The sequence below is a fragment of the Nannospalax galili genome, unplaced genomic scaffold, assembly GCF_000622305.1.
Source record: "Nannospalax galili isolate Female #2095 unplaced genomic scaffold, S.galili_v1.0 scaffold1050, whole genome shotgun sequence".
Taxonomy (NCBI): domain Eukaryota; kingdom Metazoa; phylum Chordata; class Mammalia; order Rodentia; family Spalacidae; genus Nannospalax; species Nannospalax galili.
In genome coordinates, this window is record NW_008329037.1 from 397,913 (window position 1) to 418,362 (window position 20,450).

General features: G+C 43.6%; 1 pseudogene; it reads left to right on the forward strand.

The window, feature by feature from the left end:
* The first annotated feature begins 4,217 nt into the window (after positions 1 to 4,217).
* Positions 4,218 to 6,802, forward strand: LOC103732279 (annotated as a pseudogene).
* Positions 6,803 to 20,450: the final 13,648 nt, after the last annotated feature.

Consider the following 20,450-nt stretch of genomic DNA (forward strand, 5'->3'; position numbering starts at 1 on the left):
TGGGGACCTGGTAAACGAAGCAGAACATAGTGGCTATTTGGACAGAGTCAGAAAAGTAAGCAATTTCCAGGATGTTTGGAAATATTCTGGCTTAAGGTTGTTCCTACGAAATAATTGACCAAGAAAATCCAAGACTCTTCAGAGCTGAATATATCCTTTGATGCCATTTTGCAAAGTAGTCTGGGCTGGGGAGATGGCTAAGTCAGAAAAGTGATTGTTTTGCAAACATGGGACCTGTGTTTAATCCTAGACACATGTGAAAAAAAAAATCTGGATGTGGTGTTGTGTTTGTAATCTCAGTGCTGGGGAAGACGGAGATGGGTGGGCTCACTGGCCACAGCCTAAGCTTACTTGACAAGCTCCAGACCAGCAAGAGATACTGTCTCAAGAAACAAAGTGAATAGTGCCTGAGGACACCTGAGGTTGATCTCTGGACTCCACATGCACATGGACACAGGTGCATATGTACACACATGAGCATGCACATACACTACATAAAGAAATAATTAGGGTAGGCATTGGAATTATCACCATGAGTCGGATCAGGGAGCAGGCAGTTTCTACCATAGGGAATGAAAATATTCACTGGTCACAACAACTGAAGAGGCATAAAGGATGACACCTGTACCTTGTGTCCTGTAGATAAAGGGAGGAGGCGGGTGCTGCCTCCACCTGCAGCAACCTGACCTGCAGTGGGCAGGAAAATTCCTACCTTGCCCCAGCAGGCATCTTCCAGCAGCTCCATGATGGTGATGTGACTGGAACCAAGTGACAAAAAGACAATGCTGGACACTAGGACCCATGGGACTTTGTGAGTAATGGTAGAACTTCTGCTTAACTCTGAGGAAGATGGAACTGCTGCTGGAATGAAGGCCGAATGGAGAGGAGGGGGCAAAGGGGACAGAGGGACAACTGTGGAAGCTTGGTGATAATTCAGGAAAGAGATGAAGTGTTTTAGACCAGGGCATGACAGTAGACAGATGCTGGGTCAAGTTGGATGCTAAATACATTTTAAAGGTAAAACTATGGGATTTGCCTGCATTAGAAGGGAGTGTGTGGAGTCAAGGATGACACTCACTGTTTAGGCTGAGAAATGGAAAGGAATAGGATGTGCTGGCTAAAATGGGGAAGACTGGATAAGGAGTTCGGACGGGAGGTCTACCAGAAGTTCCATTGCAGACAAGGAGGTTGGCAGACCTTGGACATTCAGGTAGATCATGAAGGAACAAGCTCCCTGACTTGCTGCCACTCAGAGAGACATGCTGACATTGCATAAATCAGAGAGGGGGGCTGCGAAGATAGCTCAGTCAGCAGAGTCTGCTGTGAAAACATGAGGACCTGAGTTTGATTCCCAGTTCCCATGTAAAAAGCTAGGCATGGTGGCACACTTGTGATCCCAGCACTGGGAAAACAGAGACAAGAGGATCCTTGGGACTTGCCGACCAGCTAGCCTAGACAAATTAGTGAGCCTCAGGTCCCAGTGAAGTGCCCTGTCTCAAAGTACAAGGTGGACAGCTCCTGAGGAAAAACACCTGAGGTTGACCTCTGGCCTCCGTGTATACCCCAACACACACACACACACACACACACACACACACACACACACACATCAGATCTGACCTTTCTGACAACACCTCCCTGCTCCATGCCTGTGAGAGTCGTATGTGTGGCGCGCTTCCCAATGGAGCCTTCCTCTGCAGCCCTGTGGCTCACCTCCTTTGTGCATTGTCCTTCCCTGCATGTGGACTTAGGGCAGGGCTGAGCTTTTTCTCTGCATAGTCGCATGTGATGCTGAGCTTGCCTCTAGGGATTTTACAAATCTAACTTGTGATTGATTGATCATGTGAGAAGAAAAGAAGGAAAGTGACATTCTGGCTGCAAGAATAAAGGCCGCATTCACAAACCTCAGAAGGATTTGTATGCAACTTCCAGACACTGTTAAATCACTATTTTAAATCACCTGTCCACAGGTGTAGGTAAAGAAAAGAACTTATCCAAGATAGGTGTGAACCATGAAATGTGAAACAGAAGACTTGATTGCCACTACCAAAACAGAACCAGAGAGAGAGAAATTAACTCGGCCCCTGCCTTGCCCAGAGCAGTGTTACAATTTCTAGAAAAGAAGAAACAAAAGCCAGGATGTCACCATCCTGGCAGTAATGATGACATTCTAAAAAGATACTTGTGCCCCACCCTTGGGGTCCATTGAGACAGTGGACCCCAAGAAAGAATTTCTCCAGGAATTCCTTGCTGGAAGAAAAAATAAGCTACAGTCCAGTACCACCTATAAAGAGACGTGTCTCCCAGAAAGGATTTCATACAGTTCAGACAACTTGGCAGATGACCTAACAGGAGAAACTGGAGCTGACGCCATGATGGGCTGGGCCACACCTTGACCAGGGCTGCTCAGTTATACATAGCTCTTGCCCTCTATTTAAACTTGAATCTCACACTGGCACCCCTAAACATGGATTTAAGGAGTATGCTGGTTATCTTTAGTTGTTAACTTGATACAACCTAGAATCACCTGAGAAGAGAGTCTCAGTGAGGGATTTCCTACAATCCCTACATTGGGTTGGCCTGTGGGCATGCCTGTGGTGGTTATCTTAAGGTGACTGAGGTGGGAAGGCCCACTCCACTGTGAGCAACACCATCCCTAGGCAAGCAGCCCGAACAGTAGAAGAGTGGAGAAGCTGACTTGAGCGTAAGCAGGCGAGTGACCATTCGTGCGTTCACTTCTCTTTGCTCTTGACTGTGGATGTGATGTGAGGAACTGTCACATTTGAAATTCCTGTCTTAACTTCAGGATGATGATGGACTATGACCTGATATCATAAGCTGAAATAAACCCCTTTCTCCCTTAAGCTCCTTTTTGTTGGGGAATTTTATCACAACAGAAAGGAAACGGACTGAGCCTTCCTGGTTCCTCATTCTAATGTGGCCACACTAAATAAAACTCCTTTTTCTGCTTTTCTCTATTACTTGTCTGTTTAATTGGTCTATTGAGGATGGATGATAGGGACTAGCTTGTTAGGGCTGTCAGGAATCAGGTTCTGACTAACAAGTCTGATAGAAAGGTCATATGTATTTATAAGATTTATCTGTGAGCCCAAGTTATCAGAAATAACTCTTTCTTTTGGTGCCATGGGCCAGGGCTCTTAAGGCTGGCTGCTTGTTTAATTCTTAGGGTCCTAGTACAGGCCGGAAAGTGGGTGAAGAGGGCACTGATGCATCCCTGGATAATGAAACTCATCTGCCAGTGGCAGTGCCCTGTCTTCTGCCCTCTACTACTGCTGAGAGGCATCACTGTCCAGCTATCCTGGCTTGGACCAAGTGCTCACAGGTGTCCCTACCATAGTATCTGATGCCTCTTCTTCCCCACTCCAACCTTCAGAGCCATCTTAGTTTAGCACCTGTGAGATAAAACCTTCATCTTGGAGGAAGTTGAATAAACACCAGGATATCTGAAGGGAGGTAAACAACAGGATGTGATAAATTTAAAAAAAATAAACAGCAGGATATTTTGAGGGGAGGTGAAACAGTCCATCCTGTGGAGAAGTGCCTTAAGCTCAAGAAGTAAACAACTTCCAGGAAGTCCCTGAAATTGACAAGGTTCAGTAGCCTATATAAGCCCTGTGGACTGCTGAGAAATGCTTTCAGATCAGCCAAGCTGCCTGAAAGAGGTTCAGACCTGTGGAGCTGCCTGAAAGGACACTCCAACCTGTTGAGCTGCCTGCAGGTTGTGCAGTGCAGTCCAGGTTTCCTGTTTTCGTGAGCTGTCACCCATGCTGGGGTGAGCTTTGGTGATACTGCTGTCTTACCATCATTTCTGTTCCTGTAAGTAACCCCTCATCTATATTCTTGTAAATAACCTCAATAAAACTCATTGATTCACCAAGTTGGATTTTGGAGCTATTCTTACTTTGGTCTGTCAATGGTTCACTATCTGGGGTGAGTAGACATTTGTCCACATGTCCCCAGGAGTACTGACACACAACAGCACCTTCCTGAAAGCTGGGTAGTGGTGCCTCATGATCTCTTAATTCTTACTACCTGTTGCACACCTGGGTCATGCCTCAGGAAGGAGCACTTGGAAGAAGCACTTGCTTATGGGACCTTTTGCTGATAATTGTCAGTCAGGCTGTTCCAGCTTATTTCCTTAGCTATACACAAGTCTTGTCTGTTCAACTGCTAATTCTGAGACAAGAGAACAAAGTATGGATGAACTGTTTAAAAACCTCACCAATGGCAGCCTGAGGCGCTATCTCAAGCAGTAAAGTGCTTGCTATGTAAGCATGAAGACCTAAATTTGATTCCCAGTACCCACTTTAAAAAACTTGGCCACTGTAATCCCAGAACTGGGGAAACAGAGACAGATCCCTATCCTTGCGGCCTAGCCAACCTATCCTAATAATCAGCAAGCCCAAAGTCCCAGGGAGAGACCTGTCTCAAAAAATAAGGTAGGGGCTGGAAAGATGACTCGGTGTTAATAGTACATACTGCTCTTAGTCTCTTCTGCATGAAATAACTACCATCATCACCACTTCAGCTGTGCCTGCTTGCTAACCATCATCACAATTGGGCATGTTGATGGTTGTGCTCCTTCATTAAAGGAGGGGCAAGCAGGGTCACTGGACCCTCACCTGAGTATCCAGCCACTCTTTCCAGCCAACTGTATGTAATTTGGCCCTAATCACACATGGTCTCCTGGATTTGGGGAGGGCTAAAGTATATAATCTGAGGAAGGCCAGGAAGAGAAGGCTTGATACATGCTGGGTAAAGGCTTTCCAGTGTGCACACCCCTACGTCATTCATACACCTCAGCAACCCCTCAGTCATCTGTGTAAGTAAGCTCAGTAAATTCACTGGTTTCCCAGGAAAACTTTAATCAAATATTGGCTTGACACTAGAACCTTAGAAGATTAAGTATTGCTTAGTATCCCCAGGAAAGAATTCTTACAACAGATGGAAAATTTATTTGTTAATGTTATTATGTCTCATAATTATTTTTTTAAAAAAGAAAATGAGAATGTAAAAGATGTTAAAAGGATATGGGAATGGAGATATTTTCCAAAATAGAAAAAATGAGAAAGCCAAGTTGGGTCTGTTTAGGTTTGTTATATATAAAGGATGAGACACAAAGAGACAAAAACACATAATCTTAAATTTTCAACGGTCATAGTTTAGTCAACTAGTTTAAGGTACAAAACATATGTCTAGTCAAAGTTTATCTGAGAATGTTTGGCTTTTGCCCAAGCTTTATCTACATACCACATGGTAATTAAAAGTAGCAGAGTGGTAGAACTAACCTTCTTGGATGTTTAACAGTCATACTTTGAGGCCTATACTAATCTGGTCAAAGGGACTTAAGGACAGTTTTTGCTCCTTGCCCTCAAAGGTTGACTAAGTTTCAGGGGACTATGGAGCATCTCTCAAAATGTCCTGTAACTGTGGTGAGTCACTTGTTCTGTTTAGAGAAGCCATGGAGACCCCACCAGATGGACTTGAACCAGTGTCCTGGTTCCCCAGGAAAACTTTAATCAAATATTGGCTTGACACTAGAACCTTAAGAGGGGATAAGCATTGCTAGTATCCCCAGGAAAAGAATTCTCACAACAGATGGAAAATTTGTTAATGCTTGTTATGTTTCATAATTATTTCAAAAGAAAAAGAAAAGAAAATGAGAACATGAATGACAGAATGTGTTAAAGAAACAGTTCCCATCAATAAAAAGGCTGAGAATGTCATCAGATAGCATCTGAGACTATAGCAGAAACCTTCTGTTTTGCTGTGACCTGCCCATGAATGTATCCACCAAAGTATTTGAAGAGTGTGTTGATCTATATCTTTCTTTGTTCTATCTTCTTTAGAACATGGTATTTGGGGAAACCTAAACCTGTGTTCCTGGGTCATGGTCACTCATATTTGGCTACAGAATAAACCATCTTTTTAATTCTTTTGAGGTGAGAGCTATTTATTTCGACAACAGATCTATCAGTGAATTAGCAGCTCATCAGACCAGTGCTGAGTACTGGGATACTGGCAGAGCTACAGATTTCGAGGTGATGGGACCCACCTTTCTGGTCAGGGTGCCTTTGTAATTGTGTCATGGAGGCTGTGTATTTTTGTACCAGTCAAAACTTGGAGTCCCATGGAACTGTAGATTGAAGACAATCCAAAAGTGATAGGCCATCTGTTCTGCCCTGGCTGCCTCTGCCTTAACCAGTTTGCTCCCATCTAGAGGGCATCATATTAAGGAAGTTCTTCAACTTCCATTGGTGGTTGACGATAAGGTTGACGGTCACAAGGCAACCAAGGAGGCTGTCTTGCTGTTTACGAAACTTAAAAAGCCTAGAATGACATCAAAAGTCTATGCCTCTCGACAAACGGGAGCTGGCAAGGGCAAAATGAGAAACCACTGTGAAATCCAGTGTAGGGGACTCTGCATCGTCTGTAATAAGACAAAGACATCCTCAAGGCCTTCAGAAACATCCCTGATACTGCTCTGTTTAACATAAGCAAACTGTACATTTTGAAACTTGCTCCTGGTGGGCTTGTGGGACGTTTATGCATTGCAACTGATAGGGCTTTCTAGAAGTTGAATGTCACTTGGTGTAAAGCTGCTTCTCTTAGGAGTAACGGCAACCTTCCTGAGCACAAGATGAGGAATAGAGACCTGAGCAGAATCTTGGAAAGCCCACAGATCCAAAGAGCCATCCAACCACCTTGCAAGAAGTTTCGCCATAGACTATACTCAGGAACACCATTCTGCACCAGACTGGGAATCACAAACTCCAGATAAAGAAAGAGGAAGTCACACCAGGCATGGTGGTGCACCCCTTCGATCCTAGCACTCTGGAGGCAGAGGCAGGCGGATCTTTATGAGATCCAGGCCAGCCTGGTCTACATAGTTGAGTTCCAGGCCAACTGAGGCTACAGGGAGACCCTGTCAAAAAAAAAAAGTGGAAGTCATAGGAGGCTGCAGAGAAGGGAGCCACAGGTGAGGCACCTACAGAAAACAAGAAAGGCAGGAGGGCTGCGGGTGAAGAAAGCAAAGGGACAAAGGCTGCAGCGACCAAGAAGCCTACAGCTGAAAAGAGCAGCAGAAGAGAAGCCGCGGAAGAAAAACTGTTGCATAAACCACTAACACCTGTTTATCTCCCTAAGGAGCACATGGACAGCCTATTTGAATAAAGACATGATAGAAGCTGCACTGAGGGAAAGAGGAGGCCATGACAGCAGCAGTGCTGGGCTGGTAAATCTTTGACAAAGCGCTCTGATCATTTAGTTCACTGTGAATATTTTACACATACTGATCGAGCTAGGTGTGGTGGTATCTGCTTCTCATCACATTGCTTATGAGGCTGAGGCAGGAATCGTGAATTCTAGGCTAGCCTGGGCTACATAGTGAGACCCTGTCTTAACAGTAACAGCAGCAACAAAGATATTGATTGAAATACTAAAAAAAAAAAAGCTTTCTTTGTTCATATACAAGAGTAAGATGATAAAGCAACAACTCCACAAATATCAGAACATCTTTGAACACATGACTTGTCTTAAGGAAATGTTTTCCTCAGTCACACAGTACTTTTCTAATACTGGAGGAATATTTCTCTCATTTATGTGTGTGTGTGTGTGTCTGTGTGTGTGTGTGTGTGTGCGTGCGTGTGTAAACACGCTAGTCACAATGTCACAGCTAAAGAGATGACATGCTTTTAACTTTAATTAGTATTATAAATTTTTCTTCTGTTGTTTCCTGAACAATCAATGAAAAAATAACATTTCGTGGCATTTGCCAATTCCTGTAGTGTAAGAACTACAGGTGTTCACTGAATCACATCTAGGAACAGCTAAACAGTAGCACATCTGAAATGTTCCCACCACAGATACAACAGACAAAGCAGCCTTGAAAGCCACCGAGAACTCAAAAAGGACCTGTCAGAGCAGTGCAATGTTTTGCAAATTCTTGCCCATTTAACACTACCTCACTGGGAAGGAGGATCAGCAAAGTGATTGACCGGGTGGGTAGGAATCAGGCTTGGGGCTGGTAATGTTTCTGTCCCCTTGACTTGAAGAATGATTACACAAGATTGTTCATTTTGTGATAATTTATCTAGCTATAGGAATGTTAATTGTGTGTGGTTTTAGATGTCTATTTCACATCGATATCAAAATTTGCTTTTAAAAACCACCAGAGAGAAGACAAATGACCTCAGCTTGGCAGTTCCCTTGCGCCCTGGGAGACCTTGAATCTGCAAAGCTTTTCCTGAAATGAGAGCTTCTTCCTCCCATGCCAGGTTTGTCAAGGGCTGGAGAGGGAAGGGATGGCGAGACAAGGGGTGGAGGTGGGTCTTCATAAATTGAGCATTGCTTGTGGTCAGCCAAACCACCATGATATAGGGATCTAAACTGGAGCATGGGCTCCGCAGAGGAAAAGAAGGGGAGGAGGAAGGAAAGAAGGAACAAGGATGCTTGGCACACTTTGGGGAACACCCCCTGAGCCCTTTCCCCTGCCAAGTGCTGTTCTGAATACTGAGTGTTCTGAATACAAGATTCATTCTTCTCAACCACCCTGAGAGGAAAGTCCTGGGACCATCCTGCAAATCTCACAGATCTCCTAGGAGACCGAGACTGGAAGTGAGGATAAGCCACCACCTCCCACCCACCACCTCCTTCCCCCTGTGATTGCACTCTCTTCTCTCCGCACCCCACCACTACGTCCCTGAAAACTGGCATGTCCCATATGGGTAGGTTATGTCAGGAAGAGCCCAGAATGTTCTGTCTCAGAGAATTCTGCCAATATTCAGCCTCAGCCTCATCGCATGCTGGAACTTAGCCCTTAGGATCTGGGGGTCCCAGCATACTGTCCGTACTGCAGTTGATCAAAATTAGCTGCTGTTGATGAGACAGGAACATCAAGGGGAGGCAGAAGGTAAACCAAAAAGAGTAAAATAAAACATTTCCCATGATGCCAGCCAAACACATGTGCGTGTGCATGCACATGCAAGTGCACGCACGCACACACACACACACACACACACACACACTCACACTCACACACACGAATAGGCAAAGAACAAAGGTGGTAACAACAAACCAGTTGCTGAAATTTATTAATTGACAAGAATGATGGTGGACCACTTATGTTACATATTCTGTCAAGGAATTTTGAAAAGAAGGAAAAACTTTTAGTGAGATTAATTATCATAGCATTAGGGAAATCTGCAGCAACCTTCCACAGGAGATCAGAATGACTTAGGTGACTGGTCTCCTGCCTCATGCTTCCCAGGACTAAAGAATTTGTACACTCGTTTCAATTGTGTGTGTGTGTGTGTGTGTGTGTGTGTGTGTGTGTGTGTGTAAAACATCTTGAATTCTGCCTTGGTGGTTCTCCCTTAGTCTAAGATACAAAACAGAGTTTCTTTACTACCTCCTCCACTGTCTAAGATACAAAACAGAGTTTCTTTACTACCTCCTCCACTGTGCTAGGAGAATTCTCCCTGGGAAAGAACGTCTGCCTTGGCCCCAAAGAAATGTATTATAATTTATTTTATTTTTATGTGTATTTGCCTGCATGTAGATATGTGCACCATGTGTGTGCAGTACCAGCAGAGACCAGAAGAGGGCATCAGATCCCCTGGAACAGATAGTTGTTAGCTACTATGTGGGTGTTGGGAGCCAAACCCAGGTCCTCTGATGTCCCTGAGCTAGTTAAGGTTCTCTAAGACCCCTTCAGCTGTACGGAGGCAGTGACAACACAAAAAGCAGGCTCAAAGGGAAGCTTAGGTTAAAAGTTATCTCCCATTTGAGTCCAATGTGTTGTCTTGCTCTCTACCCTGACCATGGCAGCCTTTGCTTGGGAAGCTTTTGTAGCACTTTGAAGGACACACAGCATTCACTTTCCCAAACCCAGGCTGGAAACACTGTCTAGTGCCACAGCAGAATAGCTCACAGCCACAAGGCAACCACAGGCTATCTTGGTTCCCAGAGGGAAAGTCTATATCAGCATCAGACTACCTAGCAGCACCCAATAGCCCAAAGACTTGGGTCCTTAAAGAGGCTCTGTACCCTTTCCTTTGACTTACATCTGTGTGCTTTTAGTTTATTATAAAATCTTTAGAACATACAAGTACAGAAAGAACTAAAATCATAGACTCTACCTCCAGATTAAGAAATTGAATTATGGGGGCTGAAGAGGTGACTTAACTATTAAGAGTACTGGCTGCTCTTGCGGAGGACCTGGGTTTGGTTCCCAGCCACCCGTGTGGCAGCTAACAATCATCTATAAGTCCAGTTCCAGGGGATCTGACACCCTCTTCTCACCTCTGCAGGCATTGTACAACATGGGTGCACTTAACATATGCAGGCAAAACACTCACACATTAAAATAAGTCAGTCAAAAATAAAATTGATTAAAAAATTTTTTAAAATCTAACAGATGTGCAGTACCCTCCTCGTTTTGACTTTAGTTTTTATTTCTGGATTGCAACTGAATTTTTCAAGTGCTCTCTGGCCTTTCATATTTTCTCTTCTGTAAATCATTGCATTTTAGATTCTTTGGGGTTTTTCCCCTGTAAATGACTACATTGTTTGTGAATAGTAGCAGCTTTTCTTACCTGCCTTCCAAGTCTCTATAATCCTTCTCTTTTTTCTTTTTGGAAGACAGTTTTTTCCTATGGAAATGATTATATTGTTTGTGAATGATATTGTTTGGATTTTCTTCTCTCCAGTCACTATATCTGTAGTTCTTTTCTTCCCTCCCTCCCTCCTTTCCTCCCTCCCTCTCTTCCTTCCTTCCTTCCTTCCTTCCTTCCTTCCTTCCTTCCTTCCATTCAATTTTTGAGACAGGGTCTCCTGTAGCCCCAGCTGGCCTGGAACCCACTGTGTAGACCAGGTAGGCCTTGGTCTTACAGAGATCCCCCTGTCTCTGCCTCCTGAGTGCTGGGATTAGAGGTGTGTGCCACCACACCTGGCCCCCTTTATTCTTTTTTTTTTTTTTTTAATATGTATGTTTTGCCTGCATGCATGTAAGTACACCTGTGTTGTGCAATGCCCATAGAGGCCAGAAGAGGGTGAAGGATCCTCTGGAACTGGAGTTAGGGACGGTTGTTAGCTGCCATGTGGGTGCTAGGAATTGAACCCAGTCCTCTGCAAGAGTAGCCAGTGCTCTTAACTTCTGAGCCATCTTTCCAGCCCCGCCCCCTTTATTCTTTTTTGAAGACAGGATCTCACTACGTAGTCCCAGCTGGGCTGGAACTTGCTATGTACACCAGGCTGGTCTCAAACTCACAGAGATCCTCCTGCCTCTGCTTCCTGAGTACTGGACTAAAGTTTGTGCCACCATGCCCAGCTCTATAACCTTTCTCTTAATCACGTATTGAGCTACCTAGAACCTCTATGACAGGGTTGAATAGAACTTCATATGTTAAATGATGGTGGCTACCATTGTCATATTTCTGATTTTCAGAGGGTAAATATGCTTTTAATATTTCATGTTTGAAATGATTTTGTTATAGGTTTTTTATATACTTATTCTTTATTTTTATTTGCATGTATGTGTATGTCTATGTGTAAATATGTGCTTGTGTGTGTGTACCTGCAGAGACCAGAAGAGGGCATTATATCCCCTGGAGCTGGAGTTGCAGGTGGCTGTAAACCACCTAATCTAGGCACTAAGAACCAAACTCAGGTCCTCTGCAAGAGCAGCAAGTGCTGTTAACAGCTGAGCCATCTCTCCAGACCCTGTTATATACTCTTTATCAGACTAAGTCATTTGTTTGCTAAGTTTGTTGTTTGGATTTGGGAGGGAGTATTTATTTTTTATCTTATCTAGACTTTGGATTTTACCAAAAGATTTTCTTCTAGCTATTTGGAAGATTACAGGTTTTTATGGTGGTATACAGTAAGACAGCTTCTAATGTTAAAACAGTCTTACATTCCTTGCAAAAATTTAACTTGGTCAAGATGTATTTTTAGGGTTGGGGATGTAGCTTAGTTGATAGAGTGCTTACCTAGAATACACAAGAACCTGGGTTCAATCCACAGTACTGCATAAAACCAGACACAGTGGTTCACGTCTGTAATCCCGGAAGATGGAGGCAGGAGGATCAGAAGTCAAGGTGGTCAGGCTAAGCTATTTATTAAATTTGAGGCCATCCTGAGCTACCTGATCTATACACACACAGACAGTTAGTTGATATTGGACTATAATTTGTCTTATTGACAACTTTTAGATTCAGTTCCAAGCACAAAAATGGCAGCTTAATACTGTCAAACTCCAGTTCCAAGGACTCCAATGTGAGGGCATTCACAGACATTGAACACACATAGTATATTTACATACATGCAGGAAGAACATTCATTTACAAACTAAAAATAATAATTAAAATATTTTAAAAACAAACAAAAATCCTGTTATCAGATAACCCTACCCCATATCTTCCTCACAGGGTAGGGCCAGCCAGGGAACCCCATGACCCCTTGCCCTCTGGAGACAACCTCTTTATGCAGCCTGCCCAACATTTCCAACATTGAAAATACCTGATGATTCCTGTGCAGGGGTTGGGTAGGTTTTGTTAGACCAAGAATGATTAAAATGTTTCAAATAATTTATTTTTACACCTTTTTGTACTATATACAACAAAATTATGAATAATAAACATAAAAGAGGGCTGAAGCACACAAAAGAGGCTCTGAGGACTAAAACCCGTAACAGTGAGGGCCACTGCTCACTTTGGGGTCTTCCATTTTCAGGACATCAGTAGATGGTGTAAATTTTCTGGTTCAGATCTTAGCAGGTGCATTGCATAAGCTGTTCTGCCTACTTGAGACAGAGATAAGGATGTCCAGATTCCGAGGGCTTGCATTTTCACACTGTCAGTGAACACAGAATCAGTAATACATTTGAATGATAAAACTGGTGGCTCATGAGGAACTTACTCCCTCTAGCCCCCAGAGCTAGAAAATTACATTTTATTGGTTTCAAGAAGGAACTAAGTGGATTATAAAAGCGTTTATTATCTTTTGTTCAGCATAGTGTTGTGAGGTGTTTCACCAGAGAAGACCATCCAGACACAAAATAATGCCAAAAGGAAGTCTTTTATTAGCCAGCTGGCGACTACACAGGGCATTTGAACCCAAGTGCAGTGCCTAACTGTTCTTGGGGTAAGCTTTTATACAGAAAAACCACATCTGAGGTGAAAAGTTTAAGTTTTCAAGCATTTCTATAGCTTAGGGGTGGAAAGTTCCTCTAACAATTACTATTTTGCCAAAGCAAGCCAGACTAGAGCACAGAAGTCATGAATCTGCAGTCAGCAGGAGCAACAAGAAACATGCTGGTCTGTTCTCAAGGCAAACAGGAACCTGCTGACGTGTCCTCAAACTCATACCGTGGTGCAGCTGAGTCCCACCTTCCTGTTTCCACACCCTGGGCCAACTGCCTGTAGTTTCAGAGGCTAGATTCAACCTAGACTTCAACATGACGTAGCTGCAGTCAAGAGGGTGCCTTATCACATTAGCAATAATGCAAAATGGGGAAAAAATCGGATGGCATTTTCATTAAACATGATGTAGAAAACAATTTCTTTGCAAGACCACAGAAGGTAGGGAGGCCAAGTTTGGAAGGGAAAAGAGGCCAACCTTGACCCAAATGTCAGAGTAGAAATAAAGACACGTTAAGAGAAAACTCCAGAGGCTGGAGCGATGGCTCAGTGGTTAAGAGCTCTGGCTGCTCTTGCAGAGGATGGCGGTTCAATTCCCAAAACCCACATCGCAGCTAACAACTGTACTAACTCCGGTTCTGGGGCTCTGATGCCCACTCCTGACCTCTTCGTGCATTATACTGCAGGGTGCACTTACAGACATGCAGGCAATACACTCATACACATAAAATAAAAATAATTAATAAAAAAAGTTTTAAATGCTGGGTGTGGTGGCGTACCTTTAATTCCAGCATTTGGGAGGCAGAGGCAGGTAGATCTCTGTGAGTTCCAGGCCAGCCTAGTTTACATAGTGTGTTCCAGGCCAGCTGGAGCTACAGGGAGATCCTATCTCAAAAAGACAAAGCAATTTTTTTTTTTGAAAAAAAAGAGAGAGAATTCTTTCCAGTCAAGAATAAAGTCTCTGGTCTGGGTGGAGACCTAACATTTTAGTTGGGTCCTGTCAATCATCTGGCCAAGGCAAGACTAGCTTACTGGGCCACAGACACACAGCTTAGAAAGTCTTCCTGCTTTTCTAAATTACTGAGAAAACTGTAACTGCTCCTTTTCCTCCTTCTATCTCTTTTCTGAGCATGCTTTCCCCAACAGTTTGGGCTTCCTCATCATTTTGGGCTTCCTTTCTCTAAAGCTGCTCTCTCTGCCATGGGGCTGCTTGACTGCCATGTGTCTGACCTCCACGCCAGCTTAAGCAGCAAGGTTTATTTTTATTTTTGTTTATTTGTTTCCTTTTCTCCTCCATTTTCCTCTTCTGAGAAGCTGCTGAGATTCACACCTTGCCTGCCCTGGAGATTTTTTTCTTTTAAACTCTAATAAAATTGTTCTCAAGCCTCCTTTGAGTCCATTTTAAATTCTTTTATTAATGAGATTAAGAGCACCAAGAAAAGACCCTAGTTTCCCCTACACCACGAATGCTGCTGAAGTTGAAAGCCTGAGGAGGAAATTATGACCAGATGAGGGAAAATGACACCTTCAAGCAAGACCCAACAGAGAAAGGGCAAATTACCAGAGGAGAGAAGGGAAAATAATTCCCCAAAGCACAGATCCAGAAAACAGGGGACAACTCCCTCCTAAAAACTGGTAAGGGGCTGGAGAGATTGCTTAGGGGTTACGCAATCATGAGGCCTGGAGTTTGGATCCCAGCACCCATAAAGCAAGCTGGGCAGTTCACAAATGCCTGTAACTCCATGTCCAAGATATCCAGTGCCCTCTACTGGTGTCTGTGCACTTGTGTGTGCACTGCACACATTTCACACACCAAAAAATTAATAAATAAATAAATTCTGTGGTAAAACAGTTGCAGGACCATCTCCACCTCTCTCTGCTAACACCCTCATAATCCAGATGGGGATAGTTCTACAGAGTAGAATGCCCTGTTACAGAGTAGAGGCAGCACTTTGTACGAACAGAACTTCTCTGCCCTCTCTTTAGGACTGCAGTTTTCCTAGAAGCTAAAATTATACCAAGAGGTAATTTATAAATAACAAATAAATAGAAAAGGTTTAAAAATGGTGAAAGAAAAAGAGTGGGAGGCAAGATGGGGTGTTACTGTTTTATAGGAAATTACCAGAAGATTTCAATCAACACATTAGAGTCAGAGACCCTGAAGAGGTTGCAGTGAGCCATGCTCAGGCAGATCATGATCAGGAGAGGGCCAGTGTGACCCAGGTAATGCTTGAATTTTACACAGTTTTTATGTATGTATGTATGTATGTATGTATGTATGTATATATGTATGTATATATTTGAATAAGTGTTTTGCCTGTGTGTATGTAAGTGTACCACATGTATGCAGTGCCTGAGGAGGACAGAAGAGGGTGTTGAATCCCCTAGAACTGGAGTTATGGATGACTGTTAGCTGCCATGTGGGTTCTGGGATTCAAACTCAAGTCTTCTGCAAAACAGTCAGTGCTTTTAACCACTGAGCCATTTTTCCAGCCCCTAGTATTTGAAATGTTTAAAAAGGTCCTTGGTAACTCTATCAAGGATGACTTTTCTGAGAAAGAATATTTGGGGACGAGCGTGAGTTAAGTGTATTAGTTACTTTTCTTTTGCTGTGATAAAATACCATGACCAGAAGCAACCTGAAGAATGAAGTTTATTTTGGCTTAAGGTTCCAGAAGGTTAGATGTCCATAATGGCAGGGAAGCCATGGCAACAGGAGCAAGACACAGAGAAATTACATCTCCTTACACAGAAAGCAGAGTGCAAGCAGGAAGTGGGGGAGAAGTTATAAACCCTCAAAACCTATCCCCTGATGTATTTTCTCCACCTCCTAAGGGTTCCATACCCTCCCTCAACAGTGCCACCAACTGGGGACCAAGTGTTGAAATACATGAGCCTATGGGGGACATTTCTCATTCAAACTACTACATTAAGGAACTATTAAATTTTTCTGTTTGACTGGGAATTGTGGCATATACTTTTAATCCCAGCATTTTGGAGGCAGAAGCAGATGGATCTCTGTGAGTTGGAGGCCAACCTTGTCTACATAGTGAGTTCTAGGTCAGTCTGGGCTAAATAGAGAGACCCTATCTTAAAAAAAAAAAAAAAAAAAAAAAAAAACGAAACCAAAAGAATTCAGTCAACAAACTGAGGTTCTGAACCCAAGGAAGTGGTGTTAGGTAGGAAAAATCAGGTCACCTGTTCTTGTACCTGTTGGAGAAACAGACAGGTGACTGAAGCACTCAGGACATCTGGGAAGGGCCAGGAGGGTTTCGTCAGCATTGTTTTCTAGGGCTGTCATATGAATGTAATCAGAGTAGTGGAGTTTGTGCTACTACTGATCACCACAAACACCACTGAGCAGAGACAGGAATTGAAGCTTTAAATCTTTTTTAAAAATTTTTTAAAACTTACTTTTATTTTATGTATAGGAGTGTTTTACCTACATGTATGTAAGTGTACCTGGTGTGTGCAGTGCCCATAGAGACCAGGAGAGGGCATCAGGTCCCCCTGGAACTTGAGTTATTGATGTTTGTAAGCTGCATATGGGTGCTGGGAACCAAACCCAGAGCCTCTGCAAGAGCAGCCAGAGCTCTTAACTGCTGAGCCATCTCTCTAGCCCCCAGGAATTGAATCTTTAAGCTGTGTTATATTCAGAGAACTGGTGAGCTGAGAAGATGGGAGCATTGGCACCCTAGAGCTCTGCCCTCTCATCTCTACCTAGCAGATTTCAAAGGGAATGGGAACAAAGTCAGTCAGTCATTCCAAAGTTCAGCCTTCCTCGTCTGGTCAGAGGGTCAGCCATGTCCCTGGGTTTCATGGTGTTAGTATTCTCAGTATTCTTTCCTTATTGTCCCCCACCCCCATTGTCATGTACAACTGGGTTCACAAACTCCCAAGGCTGCTGAGTCTTACATTCCTCCCCATGTGCCACCTAAGTCAAAAGTTAACTTAGAACAAACAAACCTTTGGCAGTGTGTCTGTGCTGAGCTGTTTGCCATGTGTACATGCAGAGCCCTTTTTGCAATGTGAAATACAAATGTACCCCTGTAATACAGAATACAGAAAGGCCCTATCTAGTCCTCCTGTCGCTTACCACAACTAAGACAATAAAAGTCATCCTCACAGTTCCAGAAGCTAGGAGTTCAAAATCAAGTTGACAGCAGGCCCTTGGTGCCTCTAAAGGTCAAAACTTTTCTTGCCTCTTGTAGCAACTCCAGGTTCTAGGCATTCCTTTGTTTGTGGAAACCTAACTCCAGTCTCTACTTCTGTCTCCACACGACCTCCTATACTTCTATGCCACGCCTCTCTCTGCCTCCCCATTGAACTTGCTGTTGGGATTTTGCCTACCGTGAGTCTGGAATCATCTTATAATACAGTTTTGTTTAATTTGCCTTCACCCAGTTATGAGGTCCTAGCTAGAGGCTGGTGAGTCCTTGAACCATTGGTTCACACTCCAGTCCCTTTCCTCATCCATCACACTGTGGGCTACTTACTATAGATTTGTCCCAGGGGCCTCAAGACCTGATCCAAGACAATTAGGGGCAAACAAGGTATAGCCCCTATGCCCCAGAACTCTCAAAATTACTCAAATTAGCCTACTCACAGGAAACCTACGAAGCCCAGTGAGGTAAAATGCTGATCTCCAAATGTAATAGCTATTACCATCTTTTAAAAATATTTATTGTTTTTATTTTATGTGTATGAATGTATTACCTGCATGCATGTAAGTGCACCCGTGTTGTGCAATGTCTGTGGAGGTCAGAAGAGGGCATCAGATCCCCTGGAACTGGAGTTGCAGATGGTTGTTGGCTACCATGTGGGTGCTAGGAATCGAACCCAGGTCCTCTGTAAGAGCAGCCAGTGCTCTTAACCATTGAGCCATCTCTCCAGCTCCCACTATTACCATCTTAATCAGAGCAGCTGTGACTCTCTGCAAGAGACCTTCAACAAGACTGGGCCTGTTAACATTGCTTCATAGAAGCACAGACTAGGGAAGGGTCATTAGATCTAGCCATGCCCTCCTGCACCATTCCTCCCTGGATGTATGCAGTCCCGCCCCAACTGTAGGTGGGTCTCTGGCTAGAGCACACAGGAGATGGGACATTAACTGAAGGGGGATTCTATCAATGCAGCTACGGAGAAGTTGTCACCCATGCTGGGGTGGGACTTTTAGTGACTTTGCTGTTATGGACCCTCCCCTATTCCTTTAAGCAACTCCTTACCCATGTTCCTGTAAATCAGCCGATTAAACTCATTGGTTCACCAAGCTGGACTAGGGTGAAATCATTACCTTGGTCTGTCATTGGTGCCCTATCTGGGGTGAGTAGACATTTGCTGATTTTACCCAGGAGAAGCCAGTGTACCACTCAGCTAACCTTACACCACTTGTTGCAATATAAGCTGTCCACTACAGCTCCACCTATCTATCACCAGTTCCTGGACACCCTGTGTGGGCTCACCTGGCATCCTTCTCTTGTTCAGTGTTATAAGTAACAAAAAGTTCTGCCTTTCATCTATTGTCTTGCTGTGTTGTATCTTGTTTAAATCTTCTAAGCCAGGGGCTGGAAAGATGGCTCAGCAGTTAAGAACACTGACTGTTCCTGCAGAAGACCCAGGTTCAAATCCCAGCACCCACATGGCAGCTAACAACTGTCCATAACTCCAGTTCCAGGGGATCCAACAGCCTCTGTCTTCTGCAGGCATTGCATGACATGGGTGCACTTACCTACATGCAGGCAATACACGCATACACATAAAAAAAAAAGCAAAACAAAACAAAAAAACTTCCAAACCAGATCTTATCGAAAGATCCTTAATTACATCTGAAGAGACTCTTTTTCCAAGCACACATTCACAGGTAGATATCTCATTTGGGGTATCAAAATTCACCTCACTGCACCCACTTTGAGACAGTCCACACCAGTTTATAACCATGAGTTCAGAAGCCTGTGCTGATGAAATAGAGGAAATGTGAACTTTGGTCTTGGGGACATAGGTATGAAATAGAAAATAACAGGGGGCCTGGGGACCCTGTAGGATCTAGGCCTGCTGGCTAACTGAACTGGGCATTAGGAACTTTATGAACATAAACTGGGAAACAAGGGCTGGAAAAATGGCTACGCGACCAAAGTTCTTGCCACACAAGCCTGACGACCTGAGTTCAATCTCCAGGACCCACATGAGGTAGAAAGAAAACTATACATGACAAAATGCTGTACTCTGACATCCACACATGGCACACATGTCCACACACGTTATGCGTATACACAAGATAATAACTAACTAAATAAATAAATAAATCTAAGAAACAGCAGTGATTTAACCTCATCAACCCAGCTCTCCATAGGGAAACAGAAGAGGGGAGTCACTGGGGGTGGGTGGGGCAAAGGATGATATATGTGATTCTCTTTGTTCATGGAAGTTCTGACCCAAATGTTGTCTTGAACACAGAGCCATTGCTCCTAGGGAAAATGCTATTAGGTCCTGAAAACCTTTAATCACATTTCAGTTACCTGATCAATATATGCCCTTATGTTGCCTGTGTTTAAAGCTGCCTCATTTTGTATATCACTGTTGATATGTTGACATTGAGCTCATAGCCAATAGAGCATATAACTGGTAACTGAGTGAAGCTTACCTAACACTTCTTGCTCTTAGGAACATCCCAGCACTAGGCTTGGAGGCTATTTTGACCAGTAAGATCACTAGGAAAAAACAACAAACTGTGAAAAACCCTATGCAAACTCAAGCAGATAAAAACCCAGCATAGAGCTAGGGAAATGGGCAGCAGGCCCCAAACTTAGTCAAAGAACTACTGGCCGCTGATTACTGCTGGGTGAGGGAGAGCTAATCTTCTTCAAAGAAGAGACCCTAGATAGGCTGACTAGACCCCAGTGGATGAACTTGCAGTGAGGGACGTCTGGGGACACTAATGACTTCATAGGCCTTAACGTATATGACAGAATGCATGAAATTTGGTGTGGCAGGCGGGCCGGGGGGGGGTCCGGATTGGGGGGGGAGGATAAAGATGATTAAGATGTTTTGTACGAAATGCACAAAAATTCAATTAAAAAGAAAAGAATAAAAATGTGAAAACATGTCACAGTTGACCATAAATAGTGAGCACCTATTTATAGAAAGCTGGAACACACAGAAAGGTAGACAGCACAGAGAAAGAGGTCAAAGCAGGATGGTCATAAAGAAAAACCAAGAGCTCCCAAAATCTAGTTAATCTATAACTGAACAAATAATGTTGAGAAACCAAACCAGTGGGGGAGGAAAAGAACC